General features: G+C 38.0%; 1 protein-coding gene across 5 annotated transcripts in view; it reads left to right on the forward strand.

Annotated features, from left to right (window-relative positions):
• Nucleotides 1-17,812, forward strand: part of FGF13 (fibroblast growth factor 13) — a 2,301,951-nt gene that overhangs the window by 1,588,782 nt on the left and 695,357 nt on the right. The window lies entirely within an intron of this gene.

The following is a 17,812-nucleotide window of genomic DNA, read 5'->3' on the forward strand; positions in this document are numbered from 1 at the left end:
ACAGCTTAGCTAGCAATTGTGTTCTATATCCGTGATTTTTTTGTCCAAACTGATTAATCAAATATTTTAACAAGTTATGTATGTAAGTGAGTTATTTAAGTAGTCTTGCACATAGGAAACATAAAATTCTATGATCGATGTGGAATGACGCTTTGGCTCAGTATAGTATGGGTGTTTAGCAGGCATTGGCGCTTTAAATTTGTAATTCAATGTCAAATTGATTAATTACGTATTTTAAATATTTTATATATGTAAGTGAGTTGTTTGAACAGTTGTGTTGATATCTGCCTGATGAAGGGAAAACCCGCGGAAAGCGCTTTACGCTTGTATGTCCTGTCTTGCTGTCAAGTATATATTAAAAATCAGTTATTGTTATATTATTTCGTGGATTTTATTTGGAGTTAACCTTTGGAATACCTAATCAACTGTGGGTTATATGCCGCTTATCGCTGTTGGATTCTATATAATTTGTTTGTTGATCTGTCGTTGTGTGGTGATATATATATATATATATATATATATATATATATATATATATATATATATATATATGTGTGTGTGTGTGTGTGTGTGTGTGTGTGTATGTATGTATATATATATATATATATATATATATAGAGAGAGAGAGAGGTGTATATATATATATATATATATATATATATATATATAAATATATATATATCAGTTAACCTTCTTTATGCACAACCTCTTGACTATAATATTAACATTTTCTGTCCTACCTTATTCCTCCCCTCACCTCCATTTCTTTGAATTTCTAAGCACTATCACATAATTTATTTGATAAACTAATAATATGCCTCTTCAAATGCTCAGTGTTCGACGTTTACTAATACATAAGTATCTTTTGTTCTGTAACAGTTACCTTAATTCACTATGAATATATTCTCATTAGTAAATGAGTGTGTAATTGCTAATGTATGTTACTTATATTTTTTGTATATATTACTGAATGTCTGTTTAAAAATGTTTGTAATACTTTGGAGATTTTTTTCCCCGGGCCTTTGCTGAAAAAGTGTTTTTGATTAAACCTAGTTGGACAAACCTGGTAAAAAAAAAGCAAAATAAAAAAATAAAGACAATAAACTTCTGAAAACTAGATGCCATAAAGGAGCAGCCCCAGCACCTGGCCATGAGAAACTGCACTAGTTGACTAACTTTTTTTTTTGTAGAGGTCCATATCTGACTTCTTGTGTCCTATCTGTGAGCCATTTGGCTATGGAAAAGGTGACATAAGGGTTTACTCCTAGTTTTGTGTGCTTGCAAACAATGTCTAAATGGGGAATATTGTTGAATGTTTTGGCCAAGTCAAGATAGGCAGTGAGTACTCTTTTGTCCTAGTCCATAGCTTTGATGACTTTCTCAAAACAAATCCACCAAGTTGAGTAGGCACGATCTGCCTTTGACAAACCAAATTGTCTAGGATACAGAGTCTGAAGGTTTCCTACATCTTTATTTATAGTATCCATGATAAGTTTTTCCATGGCTTTACATATGAGACTAGTCAAACTTATGAGTCTGTAGTTACCCATGTCAGTAGATGGCCCATGTGCAGAGGGATAATTGTTTACAGTCCTGCAAATGCTAGGCATAACGCCAGTTAGGAGGCTAAGATTGAACAATGATTTTTAGAGGGCTTGACAGGTCATGTTTTATGCTATTTAAGTGGCATCCTGATGCATTATGAGGCCCATAGATGCAGTGTTTTTTTTACCTTAAAGAGTGCATTCAGGACTTCTTTGTTAGTGATAATGGAGTTATATGGTCAAGGGTATCTTTTGAGCGTTGTCAGGGGGAAAGCTTTGGAAAAGTGGAGGTAAATTTTTCAGCTAGTAGTTTGCTATATCCTCAAGTTCAGTATAGGTGTTCCATTTACCGTTAATTCTGCACACTGTTGTGCATTACCTTTGAAGTTGCAGACATAGCTGAAAAAGGCCTTCTGGTTGTCATTTGCCTGCAAGACTTTTGTTACCTGAAATTTGACTTTTGGTGGACTTGCTAAGACTTCTGAGTTGCTTATTTACTTTGAAAAGTGTTTTCATATCTCACTATCTATTGCACGTCCTAGTTTTATCAACTTTTTTTCATTTGTTATACAACTTATTGATGTTGGGATGCCACTAGGGTGGCTTGTCCTTTGAGTTAGTCCGTTGCTTATTTCAGGTGGGAACAGCTGCCTCGATGCAGCTGTTTACATGATGATATAGAGTCACCATGAATGATTCAGCATAGGTAGCAGAGCTCACGTGGTTTCGGGGGACTTGATGTTTTGCTAGGGTATCACTCAGTAGTAGGTTTGCTTTGGAATAATTCCTTACTCTTCAAAGGTTTGATGGGGTCACAGGTTTTAGTTTAAGTTCAAAGGATACAGCTTCATGGTCTGACCTAACAAGTGAGGACGTTACATATGGGTGGGTGAAAAGTTCTCCTGTGTTTCTGAGGATCAAGTACAGAATATTTGTACCCCTAGTGAGAGTACTGACTAGTTGGTCCAGAGTATTTGTGCTAAAAAAAGTCCACAAATCTCTGGACCTATGTATTGGAAGTTGAGCATGTTTCCCAGTTGATAGCAGGGTAGTTGAGTCACCCTGGAGTATACTGTTGGGGTTCAATTCAGAGCAACTCCAGCTCATTTAGTTATGAGGTATGGATGTCCTTGGTCATAGAAGGGGATGTATATCTTGTGTCAAAATAGTTTGGTAGTTTATTTATGGTGAGTTGGGCATGGGGAAGTTCCAGTGTGCCATACTGCTTAACCAATCTTGAGGTGTGACTGTTTTCATGAATATTGAGAGACCTCCAGCTTTTATCCATTCCTGTGTAATAGATGGTCAAAATCTGTGAAATGCATTATAGCCTTGTGCTATCAAGATGTTCGATGTGACTTTAAAGCATGTCCCCATAACTACACATACATATACACATTCGCCAAGGTTAGGAGAGATTGCAGTGAGTGGAGTTTTTTGTTTAGGCTCCTGACATTCAGCATTAAAACCTTTAGATTATCCTGGATTGGTTTTGCTATGTTGGAAGGTTTATCAGACTAGTATTGCCTGAAAAAGGGCACATTGCAGGGTGGAGGGACATGGTTTTAGCCAATATTTGAAAGCCAGTGGGAGATAGGTGCAGACCATCCCCTGGTGAAGCAATGTGGCCTGCCAACCATATCCTCTCAAATTGGCAATTATTGTATCCCCTTCAAATGACCCCAAAAACTAAGCTAATTGTTGAAGTCAAGTACCTTCTGGTTATATTGCAGCATCATCCTCAGAGAAGGTAGATAGTTCATCAGTGCTAGGCTCATACTCGCCTTGGACACATAATTCAAGAGCTCCATCATGTCTTTCTTCATATAGTTCAGACAGGTATGTCACAGGCCATTTATACCCACATGCACGATGACAGAGTTGTACTGGTACTTGTAGTTCAATGACCTGAGTATATGGGTGATCTGGTACATCCTGGCCCCAGTAGGCAGCTGACCATGATCCTCTCTGCTTAGCTTAGTGAGTGGAACATCTATGTTTCTCATGGAATCACCTATGACCAGGTGACCGCTCTTTACACCACCATTGTCTACCACCATAGTGACTTTTCTAGACAATGCCAGTCTTACAGAGTAAAGGTATTACTCCTCAATGCCAGGAGTCACGTGTTTATTATAGAGCAATTACTACAATAATAATGCATGTATACAAATTAGTGTTGCTGATATATAAATACCTCACATACTTTAGCAGTGTGTGTGTGTGTGTGTGTGTGTGTGTGTGTGTGTGTGTGTGTGTGTGTGTGTGTGTGTGTGTGTGTGTGGGTAGGTGGGTGGGTGTGTTTGTGTGTGTGTGTGTGTGTGTGTGTGTGTGTGTGTGTGTGTGTGTGTGTGTACTACAACACACATATATTGTACTTAGTACAGTAACAATGTATACCTATACACACGATACTGCACATGTATGGACAGCACAGTTACTAAAGAATTAGCACTTGTTTGCAAATGCATTTATACTGCACATGTATAGATAGCACACTTTCTGCAGTAACACTGCACGCATGCACACATTAATGCCACTTGTTACAAAGGTAGCACTCTTACTACTATAACATGTATGTGTACACACACACATTAATACTACACATGTATAGATAGTACACTTTCTTTTTTTCTGAAATATTTTATTAAGATTTTGAAATGAGCAACAATTACAAAAATATGAACTTTAAAACACAATAAAATGTAGAATTATTAATCATACTGTTAAAAAACAAGTAAATTGTGACTATTTACAATATTTTCAAGAGCTTGAGACCAACAAAATAATAAAACAAAGCAAACTTAATAACAGTCTAAATAATTAAGCAGATGATGATAATGATTCAGTAAGGGCCAACACCTTTTTCCAAGAATTGTTCCATAGTTTATTTGGATAAATTCTTGCTTCTTTGACTTTGACTTCTTTAATTGCAACTTCCTTTAGAAAAATAAGACAGTTTTCAAATTTTGTTTCTGAAGATGATTTCTAGTTCCTAGTAGTATTTTTCCTGGCCACTGCAAGTTTGGTCCAAGTTAAATAAGAAAAGTCTTTCTTTTGTTTATTAGTTACTAGAACATTAAAAAGAATAAATTCTCTTAAGATAAATGTGTAATTTCATAATGGTTTAAACAAATTTTGTACATTTACCCAGAAATTTTGTACCCTTTAACAATCAAAAAACATGTGCGACCAGTTGGTTTTACTTTAGTCATTATATCTCCAACATCCAGATATCGTTTTGTTATTTTAGCCACTCCAGCAGGGGTTACAAATGATCTAAATAAGTATTTCCAAGTAAATATACTCTTTTAAAGTCATTTGGGTTTCTAATAGCATGGCAGGAATGGACCTCATTCCTAAGTCAAAGTGCAATTAAAGTTCATGAAATTAGTATTGTTTCAATCTTTGTCAGCAGAAGTGCTCTACGCAGCACGCACAATGTGCCCAGTAGTGACTCCTCCTGCAAATTGTATGGGGCTACATGTATTGGCAACATATCTAAATGTGATCGTAGATTCTTTTTCTGTTGGAACTGTCTGGGTATCTTTCTTTCACATTGCCCTCATGTCTGCCTTCAAATCCTGATATTTTATGACTTTATGTCTCTCTGTGCACAAGACACTGTAGTCACTGGGTGTAGTGATTTCAGTAATAAATGCTACTTTGTTGTCTTTTCATGGACCACTATATCTAGTTTTCTAGCATCTATTTTTGAACTGTTCATAATGGGTGGTCTCATGCGATGTAGACTTCATCATTTTCTATGATATTTTGTCTCTCATGTTTTTACGCCACTTCAATACCATAATGTTTGTACAATCCCAGTGCAATAGTCTTGCCACATTATTATGCCTTTCAGTATACAGTCCTTCTGCCATTAGTATGTCACAGCCAGCAACGAGTTGTACCACTGTTTCTAATTCGGTTTTATAAAACCTACATTTGTCTATTTCTCCCACATGTTCAATGGACTCTGTACACCAGCATGTATGTAGCACACTATCTTGGGCCACCAATATTAACCTTTCATCTCTTGGTTTGAATTTGCCTCTCCTGAACCATTCCTGCATTCATTCCTGATCAACATGAGGTTCATCCATAAGTTTTCTATATTTGCAACTATATTTATGCATTTTCCACATTTCTTGCCTTCTCATCTGGTCCTTCACCTTATATTATTTCTTTTGGTACATTCAGTTGCTGCCTGATTTTTGTCTACTTCTGGTTTGATTTCTATTCCTGCTTGCTGCTGATATGCTTCTCCTAGATTATTCAGAGAAGTCATCATAGCTTTATCCTCCTGTTTCAAAACTTTCACTATGTTTGAGTCTTGTGAGGTCAGCAGGTATGTGTGGAGTCCCACAATTGCAGATCTATACATGTGATCAATTTCAAGGAGGCCCATCCCTCTTTCGGAATGAGGAATATATAATCTTGTTATGCACTGATTTTTATAAATCATTTGGTGAGCATGAAGCATCCTTCTTGTTTTCCTATCTAATCTATCCAACATATTTTGGGGCCACTCAGTCACTCCAAAACTATATGTTAGGACAGGAAGACCAAATTGGTTTATAGCTTGGATTTTGTTCCTAGATGTCAACACTATTTTCAGGATTAATTTAAGTCTTCTAAAGTATTCCTTATTAAGTTTGCACCTTCATCAGTTCTCAAATATTTGTACACTTCATCTTGCTCAAGTTATTTTACATCACATTCTTGTCCCAAACTGATGTTTTCCTGGTGCTGCAGTTTTTCTGCTTTAAAGGTTGGTTTTGCACATTTATAAAGACCAAATGGCATTCCTATATGATCTGAAAAAGTTTTGAAAACTTGAAGTTGTGCTTTCAGTTCCTCATTTGATGAGATATACAATTTTAAATCATCAACAAAGAGAAGATGAGAAGTATTTACACTTTTTTTTCTAGGAGCCAAATTAAAGCCATGGCCTAAGCTGTTAAGTAGGCAGCTTAATGGGTTAAGGGCAAGGTAGAATAGAAGTGGTGACAGAGAGTCACCCTGAAATATTCCTCTTTGAGTTTTTATCCCAGGAATACTAATTTGTCCTTTATCATGGCTTAATTGCAAAGTGGTCTGCCACTGTTTCATGGTCACTTAATGTAGTCGATCAGTTTAGGATGTATCTTATGCATTTTTAAGCACTCTTTTATCCATGAATATGGGATACTATAAATTCTTTTTTTATAGTTAATCCATGCCATACTTAGGTTCTTCCCCTTTTCACAGTTCTCCACTGTCTTTAACAACAAATGATCCTTTGTTCCATATGACTTTCTTTTGTTGCCCTTTTGTTCTACTGCCATAATTGAGTTTTCTTCTAAATGACTATAAACTCTGTCAGCATCAATTCCCGTGTATAGCTTATACATTGTCAGAAGGAAAGTTATTGGCCTATAATTTTTAGAGTAGCTTGCAGGTTCACTTTTAAGTAGGAACATTGTTTTTTCTGTTGTTAGCCAGGTTGGTGTGTGTGTTTGGGGTGCACATATAAATAGTTCTTACTCATGGCTAAAACTTCATGCAAAGATGTTAGTACTTTTATCCAGAAGTTGGGTACTGCATCTGGGCCTGGGGTTTTCCAGTTAAGAGGCTTTTCAGAACTTTGTTTCAATCTCTCTGGCTGTTACTTCATCCCATTTCATATCAAGTACCTTTAAACGTCTTATTCTTTCTTTTACTTCTTATATCCATTTAGCATCTTTGGTATGTTCCAAAGGATCTTTATAGATACTTCTCCAAAATGCATCTATTTCTTCTTTTTTGGCGGTCTTTCAATTCCTTTTACTTTGTTTCCCAATTCTCTATAAAACCTTTTTGGGCCATCAATAAATATTTTATTTTGTACTTTACTTTGTATTTATCGGCATATCTTCTAAGTTTTTCCGCCGGTGCTGAGATTTTTAGTTTATTTGCAATAGTGCATGACAGATCCTGGTCTGTTCTAATAATGCGCATTGCTTTTATCACGTCTTTCTTAGTATTTTTGTTGATCTGTTCCCTCTTCTATGTTCTTCTAACAGTGACACTTCTTGATTGATTGGTTTATAATTTTCTCTACTTAATACTTCCATGATGGTATTCAATTTCTCCCCTTCCTTTCCCTCACTACGCTGTGTTCTTGTGGCAGAACTTTATCAGTTATTATCTTAGTTGCACAGTATTATATACTCTTTACTTCTGTTAAATCCCATGGATCTCTCGCGACAGTCCTAATTACTGTGTTCATTTGTTTTATCAAATTTCTGACTTTTTGGGTTTTATTGACCTTCTGCAGTCTATTTCTTTCATTGATCTTAATATGTCTATCTATCTGTATTAAATCAAGCAACTCTTTTCTTAACTCATTTTCTTCTAAACTGAGGGCACATTTTTTTGTTTTCCATTTCCAGCTGGCATTCTACAGAAAGTTCTATAGCATCTTCCAGTGGCAGACACTCTGCAACTTCATCTTGTGCTGTCAGTTGCTCTGTCATATTGGAACTGACTGGCCTATCACTCCTCAACATCAACTGCATCAGAGTTTCCACAGTTTTCTGTTCCTTCCCTTACTGTCCAGCTTCACATTAATGTTTATACTGGTTTCCTGTGGAAGGCTCCAACATATCTTCATATGGCACCTGACCAATTGCTTTCCCATTCCAATGGTCTCCCTTAATTTGGATATCCATTGCTCTATCCTGTTGTGGTACTTTGAGTTAGATTTTCTACACTGAATCATTCACAGCTACTCCATAACCTCACTTTCTATTTCTTTAACTCCGTAACTAATGTCCTTTTCTACTCTTCCTCTTTGTCTTTTTCTTTTTTATATTGTAATGTTTTCCATGCCTGGATTCCTTTGTATTTCTCTTCAAATATCTTTGGTGCTGCTCTTTTTGTATTGGTTAGTTTTGCTTTCTCCTTTGCATAAATATTACACCATATTAAATCTCTTTTTCTTTCCCATGTCTATATTTCTTCTTCAGATGTCTTCTGCTCCTCCTGCTTCTCCTTACTTTGGGACTCACTCCACCATGCTGTGATGTTATCTGTGTTAGACCTTCTACACCAAATCCTTCACTTCGCAGGCACTCCATAACTTCATTTTCTATTTTTTACCTCTATTTTACTAGTCTTCTTTTCTACATTCCCTCTTTTTTATTGTGAAATTTTCCATATCTGGATGCCTTTGCCTGTATTTCTCTTTGAATATCTTTGAGGCAGCCTTCTTTATATTGATTAATTTGGCTTTCTCCTTTGCATAATTATTGCACCATATCAAATCTCTCTTTCCCATGTCCATATTTCTTTTTTATAATTTTCAAAAATCTCTAGGTTTTGTTGTTTATATTTTCACACTTCCTCAGCTGTTTCTTTGTACAAACAGATTAAAGTTTCTTGATCTATATACTGTTTTTCACAAATCATTTGAATTAATGAATACACATTTTTATTTGAAGCTTCTGACAATTTTTCTTATGGAAGTATTTTTCTTTCCTCTAATTTCTCTCTTAATCATTTTGTATATCTTGTGTCTGGAAATTCTGTGCTTTTTGGATAATAGTTAACAATACATAATATACTCCAGTATAGGGACCAAGATGTGTGTTTAATAGAGAAAAGAAGTTGCTTTTGCTTTGATCGGTGAAAACTACTGAAAATTCTTTAACGAAAAAGCTCCAAAATTTCTCATCCAAATTCAAGTAATCCTTAGCTAAGTTTTGATATATTTTTTAATTAAACTATTACATTCTTGATGCTTGCAAATAATTTCAAATATCATTAATATCAATTCATGAATTTCAAGTAAAGCATTTTTCGGTAAAAGAGAGAATTTAGTTTGAAAAGATGTTTAAGACTAATTGCAAAGATTTTAATTCATTGTTATTTATATTCAATTCTGAACAGATATTTTCAACAGATTTAGATGTACAGCCTTCAAAACATTGGTACCCATAATAAAAATGTTTATTATTTCAAGAATTTTAAATATGTTGAGGTAATTAATTCATAACATTTTTAGTTAATAAAAAATTAATTAAAGATTCAAACCAAAATTAATAATTAGAGTTAGTATTATTTTTTATTTTTTTAAGACTGAATTTAAATAAATTGAGTTAGTCAGGGAGTTTGTAGGTATTTGAATAAATTTACAGATAACAAAAAAAAGTTCTATGCTTGTTTCCTGCCTTTCCTGCAACTAGTCTTGTCCAGTTACAGATTTGCTGTATCCAGGACTGTTTGTAAGCTTCTGAGCCCCCAAAGCCTTTTTGTGTTGGAGGGAAACCTTCTAGCTTATCAGTGGGAGTGATAAGCACTAGGTAGCCTATCTACCACAAGAGGAGTGTTTCTGGCCCAGAGATTGTAGTTTATAGGGCGTTTGGGCAATTTTTCCATCCCTTTTCAACTTTCTGGTTTAAAAGCCTGCATTTGCACTTGTTTAAGCTCCACACAGTGGTGCCAAGCTGAGGTAAATTATTACTGGTGCCAGAAAGTCTGCTCTTCAGTTTTTCCCTTAGATCTTGCTAGGTCTTTCTCTCTCTCTCTCTCTCTCTCTCTCTCTCTCTCTCTCGCACTTCAAATAGCTTAATCACTTTGCACTTCAACAGGTTTTTGTAGCAATTATTGTAGCACAACTAAGAGCCATTAGCACTAGTCATTCTTCACAGAAATAGCTCCAGTACTTAGTAGTTATGACTACCCCTCCTAGCATGATTAAAGGGCAGTTCCCTGTCCTTACTCCTATTAACCTGGTGCACTTGGGCATTCTGAGGCAGTATAACAACTGCTTCATGTACACAGACAACCCTCTCATCTTAACTCCCAAAACTCAGACTTGAGAGAGATGCACTTATATCACCACATTGGAAGCTATGCACTCTCCAGCCAAGACCAGACTAGCTGGTCAAGAGGAGAAGGTCAGCACCTGCACCACACCACATGGGACACATAGCCCTCCAGAAGACCAACCATCACAGCTCTGACATAAAAACACAAACCACACACCCACCCATCTTTGTGGAGGCTTTCAACAGAAATTTACCCAAACAGCAGAGACCTCCAAGACAGAAGCACACTCGACCAGCACAAACCACAGGACACACAGTCCACCTCCACAGTGTGCCCCTCAAACTAAGCCCATAAGGCTAAACACCTTGCCCAATACACTAAATATAGGTGACTCAATAGTGAGGCACACAGATGTCTCACTCACTAGGTTGAATAAGGAGAGGGTAACAGTCAGATATCAGGTGCCATAATCTGACACGTAACACACACACTCATGTCACTCCACAACAATTACAAGTCTGACTCTGTCATTGTCCATGTGTGTGTGAATGACCTGAGATGCACCTCCCTGGACTACATGAAGAGAGACATGGTGGAGCACTCACATTATGTGGCCCAGGCAAGTATGACCCTAGCCCTGAGCAGTATCCTACCATCATCCAGAATGATATAGCAGTACAAACAAAAAAATGATCGACTTCAACAATTGGCTAAGTTTCTGGTGTCATTCTAAGGGGATCCAGTATCTGTCTGCTTGGGATGACATGACTGACAGACCTCAATGCTTTGCCAGAGATGGCCTGCATCTGTCACCCCTGTGTTTCCGGGTACTGGCTAAGGCTCTTGCCATCCCATAGTGCCTTTTTTAGGTAGTGTACCAAAGATCAAATTACTACCATAACAGCTATAAATGAATGCAATCTGAGGGTCCTGCTGCTCAATGCTAGAAGTCTAAATCTCAAGATCCACTCACTCAAAGCACTCCCCAAAATGGAGAACATCGACATTTGTGCTGTAATGGAGACCTGGTTTAAAGCATCAGAAAGCACCCCTGCACTACCAAGCTATAACTCATTCCACAACTTTCGGCCCAGAAACATGGACCGAAGCGCCAAAGGTGGTGGTGTCTCCATATTCATAAAGGATGTACACACCTTCAAACTAGCAGCTCAGCATAATGCATCTGAGATACTTCAGATACAGCTAACATTTGGTAAGACATAGATCCAGGTCATAGCCTGCTATAGGTCTGTGACCATGTTCCTAGACTCTCACTCCACATTCCTAAGCACCCTGGAATCTGTCATGGTCCAACCCAACACTTTCATACTAGGAGACTTCAAGTACCCCTCCATCAACTGGGAAAACTACACAAGCACCAATATATTGGCCCAACACTTCCTGGAATTCATCAGTTCCAATGCCCTGGACCAGCTCATTCTGACCCCCACTAGAGAAAGCAACAGCCTTGACCTGGTTATTAATAGCATGGGTGACTGTTGCTCTACACCAATTGTCAATCCCTCCCTGGTCCGATCCGACCATAAACTAATCACCATGGAAATCGACATCTCACCACCCCCCCCCCCGTAAAAGGTAACCACCTTGAAAAACTTCTCCAAAGCTGACTTTGGGCTTCTAAAAACAGAGGTGGCTAACTTCACGGCACCCATGCCAATGAAAAATGGCTGTATGACTGCCAAATCATACACCAATGCACTGTATGAACATGTACATAAATGCATGGAACTAGTCATACCCAACAGAACCAAGACGCTCTCCTCCAAAAAATGAAGCCAATCTGGTGGTCGCCTACCATTAATAAACTCTACAACAGAAGGAAGAAACTATTACAGAAAAAGGTGAAGTCCCAAGACTGGAAAAACTCCCTTATTAGCCTCAGAAAAAAAATGAGATCCCTCATCTAATCCTCCAAAGCCAGCCATGAAGGCAGAATTGCAGCAGACACTAAACACAATCACACAACCTTCTTTAGTTATATCAAGAACCTCCACAGCAATACTCAAATTTGCTCTGAGTTACTGCACAATGGTACCTTCTATACTGAGCCAACAGATATTGCCAACTTTCTGGCCCATAGATTCAGTGCTAATTTTACCCATCTCTCCCCACTAAAGGCCCAATCACAATACCGGAAAAATGCCAGACATCCAGCATTACTGCAGTACAGGTTAAAGCTGCATTGTCCAAGGCCAAGAATACAACTTTCATGGGACCCGATAATATCCGTGGCTGTGTTATACATCGACTACAAAGTGAACTGGCACCACATCTGTGTGCCCTGTTCAGTCACAGCCTCACCTCAGGCTTTGTCACTACCGAATGGCGCACTGAAATACAGACCCTGGGAATTATCACCCATTAGCCTGATGAGTCTGATATGTAAAGCTATGGAGCACATCATCATGGCCCTGATTAACAAAGATATAGGAAATCTCCAAACTCTAGACCCCACGCAATTTGGCTTTGTGAAAGGGAAATCATGCCTGCTCAACCTGGTTGACTTCTTTGAGTCAGTCACCAGGGCTGTGGATGAAGTTAAAGCAGTGCATACAGCCTACCTTGACCTGGCCAAGGCCTTTGATAACATTCCTCATTCAGGAATTACTGATAAACTCACCAAACTAGGTGAGTTGCAGATTGGCTCACAGATAGAACACACAGTGTGAAAGTGTCGGACTCCAAGTCAGACTGCTGACCAGTCATGAGTGGAGTCCTACAGGGATTGGTCCTGGGTCCTCTTCTGTTCATCATCTACTTCTCAGAAGTCCAGGCCAACACAAAGGTACTCCGGATGACCAAGTTTGCAGACAACTGCAAGCTGGGAGCCATTATTAACTCCCCAAGTGATGCAGACATCCTACAGAAAGGCGTCACTGAGACCAATGACTGGTGTCAAAACTATGGCCTTAAGCTTAACACCAAAAAATGCGTCATCATCCCCTTTGGTAAAAACTCAGTTCCCACTAATTACCACATCAGTGGGAGGCCACTGAACACTGAAGGTGTTGTAAGAGATCTGGGGATGCAGGTTGACAGCAACCTCTCCTTCAACCACCACATTGCCACTGTGGTCAGAAAGTCCTTCTATGTGGCACATTTCATTACCAAGGGTTTTGCATCCAGGAAGAAAGAGATCATCATCTCTCTCTACTCTTCCCTCATTAGACCAGTCATAGAGTATAATGCCCCATTTGGCATGTACCTCACTAGACATCTGCAACAGCTGAAGAGGCCACAAAAGTACTTCACGAAGAGGATCCTAGGCATTAAACACATGTTCTACTTGGACAGACTCAAAAGACTCCAGATATTCTGTCTCATATCACCTACTTGGAGGTGATCTCTGCTTGACTTACAAAGCCATCTCTGACCCAGCTTTGTTAGAAATGCTACATCTGAAGAAATCCCAATCCCTCCGCACCACACACTCCAGAGATCTCAGCCTCATTACCACAATCAACAGAACATGCTGGAGGGACAGGTTTCTCAGAAGAAACTATTACAGAAAGACTGCAGATGCTCTAGAATAGACTTCCCATACATGTCAAGCAGAGCTGTCCCCCTTGAAGAGAAATCTTGATGAGTGGATGGGTAATAGAAAGTTCACCCCGGGGATCACTCCAGTGGCTGTACATGATAGAGGCACTGGGAACTAAGGTCGAGTGGCACGATGTCAGGGTAATCCTATGGGCTATGCTTGTAAAGGCTCCATGGCCGTTAGCCTAGTACACACCTCTGAACCTAAATATGCAAAACAGGTTATATAATTTAATGCTAATTATGACAAAAGAGTTAAGTTTATTGATAATTAGTAATTATAGATGTAAAATTTTCCAATTAGTTGTGTAATTTATGTCGAGCCAGTTAATCGTTTTTATAACTGGTGCTTTTGGATAGGTTTCAGTATTAGGAAAGTTCAAACCTCCACTCTTCCATGGTCTAAATTGATGTGTTGTATTCAATCTAGATTTATTTGGGTAACATAAAAAAATGTATAAACAGTCTGTTTATCATTTTCATTTGTTTCTGATTTGGTGGTAATATAAGAGATTGTGTTATATATAAAATTTCTGGGAAAAGATTTGATTTAATAATAAATAGCCTATCTTCAAATGTAATATATATTTCATTCCAAGAATTAATGAGGTTAAAGAAGTTATTTTCTCATAGTTATAATTTATGGTTTCTTCAGCAATACTAAAAATGTGAATGCCTACATATATTATATTTTTAGTTTCTTCACCTGAAAATGAAATGTTTGTATTTAATGATTTTTTTTTATTAGTGAAGATATGTTTAGATTTAGAACTATGAAAGTGTAGATTTGACATTCTTTGAAAAATATGAATTATTTTATTTAGTTCTTCTAATGCTCCTGGAGTACTTTTAATTGTTAGAAGAATATCATCAGCAAACAGCATTAACCTAGAATTATATTCTTTGTTAAATAATAGATGTAGAATTTTCTTATTTGAATTTATAAGGATTGTAAATATTTCAATAGCTAAATTAAATAATAATGTGGGGAGTGATATCCTTGTTTAGTTCCTTTAGTTAACTTTATGAAATTGGGCGGACACGGTGGTGCAGCGGTTAGTGTTGCTGCCTCACAGCAAGAGGTTCTCCTGTTCTATTCTTGGCTGGGGTGCCTTCTGTGCAGAGTCTGCATGTCCTCCCTGTGGTCGCATGGGTGTCCTCGCGGAGCTCCGGTTTCCTCCCACATCCCAAAGACATGCTGTAGGTGGATTGGACAATCTAAATTGGTCCTAGGTGTGTGTGAGAGCATGTGTGTACCATCTGTGGAAGGTTGGGCACTGGGCTGGCAACTCGACACCGTAAAACTCCCACTGGCGATCATGAGCAGACAGGTGATCTGCTGTGGTGACCCCTAACCAGGAAAAGCCGAAAGAAGAAGAAGAAGTTAACTTTATGAAATTAGAAGTATATCAACCTATTTTTATGCAAGATTTATTATTATTATTATTATTTATTTATTTAGTTATTTATTTGCATTTGTTTACTGGGATAGTCCACTGGGCCAAGGTGAGCCCATTTTCAGTGGAGGCCCGGGTAGAAAAGCTTCCGACATAGTATAATGAACATACAGTAAATATATAGAATCATATGGCACAACATTATGCATGTACTATAAAGCAAAACATTACATATAGGCAGCATAGTACAAATTCAATACAGCAACATACACTGGAGAGTAATAAACAGTCTTATCAGAACAACATAAAATAGGTCATTACAAGACCAGTCCTTAGAGCGGTCGATCTTGGCTCATAACAATACATTTAGCAGTATTGGTGATAGGATGAGGGGTTCAAGTTATATGGACTACATCCTTAGTACAGTTGCACTGCCATAGAGAGGCGAGGTGTTGTTTTGGGGATTTATTAAAGAGAGGGGCACTGCTGATAGACCTTATTGATGGTGGGAGATTATTCCATAGTTTAGCTACAGTAAAGGAGTATCACATTTGTCCTGCTGCATGGGTTGGTTTCACTACATTTAGCAGCAGTTGGTTATTGGATCAGAGAGGTCTGAGTGATATTGCATGAATAGGGAAGACAAGGAAGGTCAGTTAGATTGCTTATAAATAAATTTGTGGTTAATTGAATAAGTGACAGATAATGTGCTAATTCCAACCAGTTTACTTGGTGCAGAGATGAGCAGTGGTTAGAAGAATAACTTGTATTTGTTATGAATTTAGTGATTTTATTGTAGCATGAGGCTAGTTTGGCTTTGACAGATGACTGAATATTTGTCAGGAGAGGTGCACCATAAAGAAGAGGCAAGAGTTTTGTGGAGTGGCTGAGGAAGTATTTTTATCTATAGAGAGGTCCCAGTTTTTGCTGTGTTTTTTTAATATTGGTCTGAATGTGCAGGTCAAAAGTCAAGTTTTCATCTATGATGATGCCTAACACTTTTTCTATATGGTATGACTTCAATTATTTTGCAGTTTTGGGCTTGGATGGTGAAATTTTCCTTGTTTAGTGGAGTGTATTTTTTTTGGTAGGAAAAAGGACAAGTTTAGTTTTGTTGGGACTTAGGGCGAGATGGTTATTGGACATCCATATCTCTGTAGTAGTGAGGGCATCTTGTGTGAGTTGGTTCAGATGGTGAGTTGGCAGCACAGATGATTGTGGAAATCATCTGCATTTTGGACGACAGTACGTTCAGTAAGAGTGGTGTGGAAGTTATTAATAAAGATGCTGAACAAAAGGGCCTCCTTGTATGGATCTTTGTGAGACACCTGTAGTTCTGTCGAGGAAGGGAAAGAATGAGTTTTGTTATTTGGTAAATTGTTGCCTGTTAGTGAGATAGTTTGAGAACCAGTCTATGGACTGGGGTGTCATGCCTATGATAGTTTGGTGAGTAGGAGAGAGTGAACGATGGTATCAAATGCCTTGGAGAGGACTAAGAAGAGAGAGGAGACAATTTTTCCATCATCTCAGGCCTGGTTAACTGTTGGTGAAGGATATGAGAGCTGCAGTAGTGCTATGACCTGGTTGAAATTCATGTTGAGTGGGAGAAAGGATTTGGTTGTGAAGTACATAGGGAAGAAACTGGGTGTGAATGCATTTTTCCAGAATCTTAGAGATAGGTGAGAGGATAGCAATGTGTCAGAAGTTGGAGATGTCTGCATTAGTCCTTCCTTTATGTAAAGGCAAAAGGTATGCCCTTTTCCAAATAGTAGGTATATAGGATTCCAGAACAGATCTGTTAATAAGAATGCTGTTGGGAAAGGCTATAGAGTTTGTGGTGATTTGCAGGAACTCAGGAGGTAGTTTGTCTGGAGCATTGGTGCAAGATTTGAGTTTTTGGAGCAGTTTTTTATTGTGCTGGTGGGGATAGGTGAGAGAGAGTGTTTGATGGAAGGGGGAGTAGGGGTATGTTGGGGGAATGGGTTGGGAAAAAAAGGTGGCAGTTAGACTGGCAATAGTATTGATGAAATAGGAGTTAAAGAGTGTAGCTATTTGTGTGGATGTTTTCTCAGGGTTTGGGCAAGGATTATTTGACTCAGAGTTTAGTAAGGAATTGATGGAGCTCCAGAACCTTTTAGGGTTTTGTTTATGGAGGTTTTATAGGGTAAAGCAGTGGTCTTTTTTGTCTTTTATGATTAGTTGCTTTACTTGATTACGGAGTTGTTTATATTTTGTCATAACGGAGATGTTTTTGCATTTTTCCCAGTGTTTCCATGCCTTATCTCTTGTGGCCATTAGTTGTTTAGTGGGTTTTGCGAGCCAGGTGGTATGATTAGTTTTTACCCTCCTTAGAATGAGTGGAGCTTGGTTGTCTAGGACCCAGAGAAATGTGGAGTTAAAGAACTCAATGGTTTCATCTAGGGGGAGGAGTTTCAATGTGTTCCAATTAATATGTTGTAGGGTGTCATTAAATGTTGTGGGACAAAAATGGTATAGGTCTAGCTTGTAGTGATGTCT

This window comes from Protopterus annectens, chromosome 15.part0, assembly GCF_019279795.1.
Source record: "Protopterus annectens isolate FY-2018-M chromosome 15.part0, PAN1.0, whole genome shotgun sequence".
NCBI classification, from domain to species: Eukaryota; Metazoa; Chordata; order Ceratodontiformes; family Protopteridae; genus Protopterus; species Protopterus annectens.